Here is a 6,000-nt window from a genome sequence, read left to right on the forward strand (position 1 = left end):
CACTTTCTAGAAATGCCTGTATCTCTGTGTTGACTCCAAAGGGAGTCACTACTCAGATATAAATGGTTACACTGCAAATGTCCAGAGTTAGATGGGATGAATCCCCTTGTCTGGCCTAATACCTTATGGAAAGACCTTTTTTCTCACTTACTCCCCATATCAGCAGTGCATTTGACTGCTGCTCAAGTGTCTCTGAATATCTGCTGCAGAAGAGCTAATTTGTTCCTTCATCCAGGAGTGGCAAACAACACTTCGTCAAGATGGTTACAGATAAGGATAGTGGGATTGACTGTGAGACATGAGAATCAGCAAATAGGATCACAGAACAGTTAAGGCTGGGAGGCAGGCGCCTCTGAGAATTGTCTAGTCTGACACCTGGTCAGAGCAGTCAGCTAGTGCAAGTTGCTTAGGAATGGATACAGTCAGATTTTGACTATTTCCAAGGATTGGGACTCCACAGCCTGTCTGTCTGGTCACCCTTTGAGTAGAGAAGTGGAGGAGGGGTGGGGGGCAGTTAATGTTGAAATGGTATTTCTTGTATTTCCATTTCTACCAATTGCCTCTTGTCCTTTAACTAGACACCACTTAGAGTCTGACTTCATCTTCTTTAGCCACCCCACTGAGTATTCATACACAAGGGTCAGATCTCCCCTGAGCCTTCTCTTTTCCAGGCTGAGTAACCCCAGCTCTCTCAACATCTCGCCCCTTTATCATCTTCATGGCCCTTCACTGACTTGCTGCAACAAGTTCCTGTCTGTGTTGTACTGGGGAGCTGAGAACTGGACCCAGAACCCCTGATGTGTCTGTCTATCAGTGCTGAACTGATGGGAATAATCACCTCCCTCAACCTGCTGGTGACCCTCTTCGTAATGCAGCCCAGGGTCTGCTGGCATCATCTTCAGGTATTGCAATAGACAGGGGCAGAGGGCAGCTGCCAACATGACTGAAATTCGCTGCCCAGGAGTGCGAGAGGCCTGTCTTCCAGTTAAAGGGCAGCAGCCTTTAGGCAAGCCAAGTACAGGATGCTAGGCATGATGCTTCACAGGGAAGCTGTCTGGGAGGGCAGGTTGGAAGTTTGTGGGGAGAACCTCTATTCTGGTACTAGCCTTCCATTGTTAGTGAAAGAAGAGCTATATATTAGCATGGAATCATTTAGGATAGAAGAGATCCGGTAGTGTGGATGATGGGTTGGTGGTAGGGAAGTGGCAGCTGCTCTCCATAGGAAAGGAGATTTGCCCTGTTTTTGGCAGGTGGGGTTAACACAAACAAACCAACCAAAAAAGAGTGGTTAAGTGTGAAGTGAGGAGAAAGAGTCAGCAGACATGAGCAGATATACCAGGATCTCCAGGGGAGTGAAGCCTCTGGCATTTATACAGTTGGAGTTGCATGTGGTCTTTCTTGCTCCAAAGCCACATTTCCTAAAGTCTTCACCATGATTGAAGGTGGATGGAACATCCTTTCAAAGATTCTTTTAAGGATCCTGTTGGAGCTACTCATATTGGAAGGAGCCACCACTACCCTTGCCTGGACTGTGAAGAACACAAATTTACCGTGCTGATCTGAAGGTTGTTCTCCACTCTGGCTTTGAAGTTGTATTGTATTGTGCACAGTTCTAGCAAACCTTTAGCCTCTCTTAAAGGTCTGCAAGACAGATAAAAATGGAACTCTTATTCTTGTGGAGATCCTCAGGGAAAAAAATGCAGACTGTAAAGGATCAACAGCCATGACAGAACATTATTTCTGTTCTCTGAAATATACTCCTTTGTCCTAGAAGTGGGTCACAGTGCTTATGGGGCCAAGCTTCCATTATCTAAAGCACAGGATTACCCAAATTAATACAGCATACAAGTAATTTTTTTTTATATTTTGGTATAACACTCTTGCAAAACTTGTGAGAAAAGCTGAGTTTGTTATATTATGACCTCCAGCAGGTCATCTAAGCTCTCCTTGAGCCTTTGTTTCTCATCTCTTCCAGAAAGGCACCATGATAAAAAACACATGGCTGGTGGGTGGCACTGGCAGATGAACTGAGGCTGCTGCTCTACAGTGATCAAGCATCTTGCATCTTCCCAACCAGGTGGGCCCATTTCTCTTTCCTCTTGGGCCAAAACACTAACAGGAGACAGCTCTGTGTTTCCATTGGGTTGGACTGGTGATATGGCTGCAGGGGGGACCCAGAGAGCACTAAAGCTGGCACCAAGATGGAGCCTAGGCAGGGAAAAGCTGGGTGGTGGCAGTTCTCCAGCAGCAGCCTGCACACTCTTGCAGGAGTGACCCAGCAAAACACCTGCAAAATAGCCTGCACACAGGTTAGCTGTGAGGGGACATTTGTAAAAGCTTTAGCCACCTGAATGGGTTACTGAAAAATGTTGCCAGGGATGGGGTTTTTTGGGTTTTCCTAGTCCACTGAAAAATGATGCATGTATTAGATGAGATAACGAGAAGTGCTCACTGAAATAAAAATTGCCAGCATTCAGCAGGGTGGCACCCCTGCTCAGTGCATGCTGTAAAATTCCAGCAGGCAAGGAAGGCTACTTGGCTCTTGTTCAGGAACTGGCAGGAAACAACCCCCACCAAGCTGTGATTCAACACCAAGAAAAAAAAAAAAAAAAAAAAAAAAGAGAAATCTCTTCCTCTGTAACAGGGAGCATGGATGAACACAGTTAGGTTAATAAAGCTATGCTGCTCTGTCACATCTGGAAACCCAGGTTGGGAAGAAAAAAAAATCCAATTAGCTCCAACTAGCCTTACTGTAGTGGCCCTAAATCAGTCCCTAGATAGCTGTTGCATCACATAACTGCATCTCGCAGTGATTGACTACATTCTCTACAACATTTGCCACAGATGGCAGCCACCAGCCAGCAGAGAGGGGTGCCCATTAGCAGAGAGGCAGAACTCAGCTAAAAGTGCCTCCCCCAGCCTCAGAAAAGTTGGAAGAGCATGCAGCAGAGCTGCTTCCTAGAAGATGCCCCTCCCATGCAAAAGAGGTTGCTGGTTTAAATTAAAAGGAGAAAAAAAAAAAAAAAGACAGAAGAAAAAAGGAAAGAGGTAAGAAAACAGACCCTACAAAATATCCCCCCCCCCTTTTTTTTTCTACCTCACTGTAAACCACCCAGGCAAAGTGAGAGCTTATAACCTTCCCTTATTCCAGGTGCTAAAGCTTGCTGTGTGCAAAACAAACAAAACCAAAACCAAAACAAAACAAAAAAAAAAAAAAAAACAAAACAAAAAAAAAAAAAAAAAAAAAAAAAAAACAAAACACCGTGAGAGCCTGGCTGGACTCTCTCAGTTCTCTCAGTTAGCAGGTGTTGGAAGCCTGCAGGGATCTGCAGGTTAATTAATACTGACTTACCAGGGTTGGGGAGCTTATTAGCCTCCACCCTAAAAACGAGGAAGACAGGAGGTGCCCTCTGGGGGGAAGGCAGGTAATGTTTGTGGGGAGGGAGGCAGGCAGGCTGAGGCAGAGCCAACGCTAGGGAAGAGGCTTTAGGTGGGGCTTATGAATTAGGTTTTTATCCCTTTTCCCTTGATAAAAGCAAAGTTGAGAATAAGTGTATTTTTACACTTTAAAACAATCCTCTAATTTGTTGATGGTTAGCAGGAGCTCTGGTAGTTGCTGTGCAGAAGCTGAGTGAAAATTTCCCACTCTGTACCCCAGAAGAGCTGGGTGAGTGCTTTGGTGTTGCTCACCTTTGCCATCTCTGGCCTTAAATAGGAATTTTTAAGGCCTGTAAGGGAGTGAGGGGATATGTTTGACTTGCTGTCAGGGTCTGTGAGACCACATGCTTGACTTGCCAGCGTTGCTGTGCTTGCCTGCCTGCAAGTCATAGGATATACATTGCTTTCCAATAAAGTCCAAAATGCCAGGGAAGGTATCGCTGGCCAAAGCCCTGTTTACTGTGGAGCAGAGAGGGAGGAATGGGAACAACACAGGAGGGGGATGGGCCAACTGTTTAGCATAGCTACAGCTCCCAGCATCTCTGCAGTTGTTTATAGTTCAAACAACCGGCTGGTGGCACCCACTTGCACCTTCTTGCTCAACCATGTCTCTATCTCCTCTTTCGCCCTCCTCCTCCTCCTTGCCTTTGAAGTGTTGACACCCTGACAAACTCAGCCCTGGCCTCCCCAGGGAGCAGGGCGAGGCTCTCCAGGCAGCGCTGGGCCGTGCATCCCACCTTCCCTGCTCCTCCCGGCTCTTGCCCACTGTATCCTCTCACATGGCCCCAGGCATCTGGGACAGCTCCGGGTGGGAGACAGTGGGAGACGTCCCACCACCGTCACAGGGTGTGTGTGCCAAACCGCAGGTCTGATGCCTGGACAGGTATCAGTGAGGAAGAGGGACACGGAGCACCCTGGAATCAGAGTGGACAAGAATGGGCAAAAAACACAAGGGTTCGGTATGGACCGAAGTGAGAAATGGGGAGTAATCAATTTCTTCAGGGCACCTCTGAGAAAGAGGTTAGAAGGGTGACAGGCATAAAACTGATGCCTGTGGATCACCCTTGTCACCTGCTGGGTGGGTGAATGCCCTTGTCTCCTCCAGTATGCTGGATTCAGACCTCTCATCCATGGTGAGTTCTGAAAGCTAACCTGTGTTAAAATAAGCTCCTGATGATGGCAACAATTGCCTTTGAAAAAGTTTAAAAGAGAAGAACAGTACACATTTTTATTTGAGGCGGTGGCATGGTTGGTATTCTGGGGAGTACAACCAGGCTCCAGGCTATCACTAGTCCCAATTCTCAAGAGAAAACTCTGTGTTTTGTTTCACGTGAGAAATAAGAATGAGCTCGTTCCCATTTCAGAGGGTTTGCTGGGATGCCCCTTTCCCTCCTCCAGCATCTGCAACCAAGATCTAAAAATCACAGAAGCGATGAGGGTGGTGCGCACCGCCCAAGGATAATTCCCAAATTCCTGCCCCCCACACATGCACATCCCACTGAAAGCTATTGCCTGCAGAGGTTCAATCTCGGGCCACCTAGTGGCACTTCATAGAAATCAGTATTACAGGCAGCTCCAAGATATGAAGTGCCCGAAAAAGGCAGGAAATTGAGAAGGAGATTCAGCAGCAGTTTAGAGGTGCGACCACGCTTTGCCGCAATCGCACCGAAAGCACTTTTTGCTGCTGGCTGTGCCACCCTTTGCGGCGTGGAGCAAACGCTGAGCACCTCGGCAGGAGGTAGCAGGGGGTGCAAAGCCATGCAGTCCCCTCTCCTACAACCTGCCTTGCCTTGGTTTCCTTTGCTCCGGGCTGAAAGCACTCGTGTGTGTTCGCAAATGCCTCGGATGAACAGAAAGCCCCCTCTCCTGCGTAGAGATGTACGGGGGGATGTGTGGGGGCCTTCATGGGGCTCTGAGCCAAGGACTGGGCGGGAGGAAAGGTTTATTGTCCAGAGGTAGGGAGGGCGGGGTATGTCTGGTGCCGTATCTCTGCAGGCACTGCTGGGGGGGAAGTGGAAATCAGTGAAAAAGAAGTCCAGGCAGCCCCAGGGCATTTCCTACAGTCATAAAGCGCTGTGAAATGGACATCTGAGACTCGAAGTAGCCAGCTTGCATTAAGTTCTGAAACATGTGAAGCAAAATTAAATTCATTGTTCTGACCGCTATTCTTTGCCTTATGTCAAAGAAGAGCTTGACTAGTTATTTTTTTTTTCTTCTGCTTTCTTGAGAGGGAAACCCAAATCTGCAAAAAACGTAATTCATTCCTCCTAAAACCAGCAGGCCCCTCCCCCAAAGACAGGTCTTTAAATTTCTTTTGTATTTAATGTTCCATAGCTCAGAAGCTTTAAACACTGCAAATACTTGTTTTGCATGAGAAGATGCTAAGAATCTCACAAAGTCATTTCTTGACAGAGCTAGGAGTTAATAAGAACAACAAATGTCAAAGATTTACAGTAAAATCATGGATATTTACAGTATTAATACAGGTAACTGTATTTTGAATTAGTTTCAGTCTCCTCAAAGCCAAAGTTTTCTTTTTTATTTTCTTTCGTTTGTATATTT

Source organism: Zosterops lateralis, assembly GCF_965231275.1.
Source record: "Zosterops lateralis genome assembly, chromosome: 2".
Lineage (NCBI taxonomy): Eukaryota > Metazoa > Chordata > Aves > Passeriformes > Zosteropidae > Zosterops > Zosterops lateralis.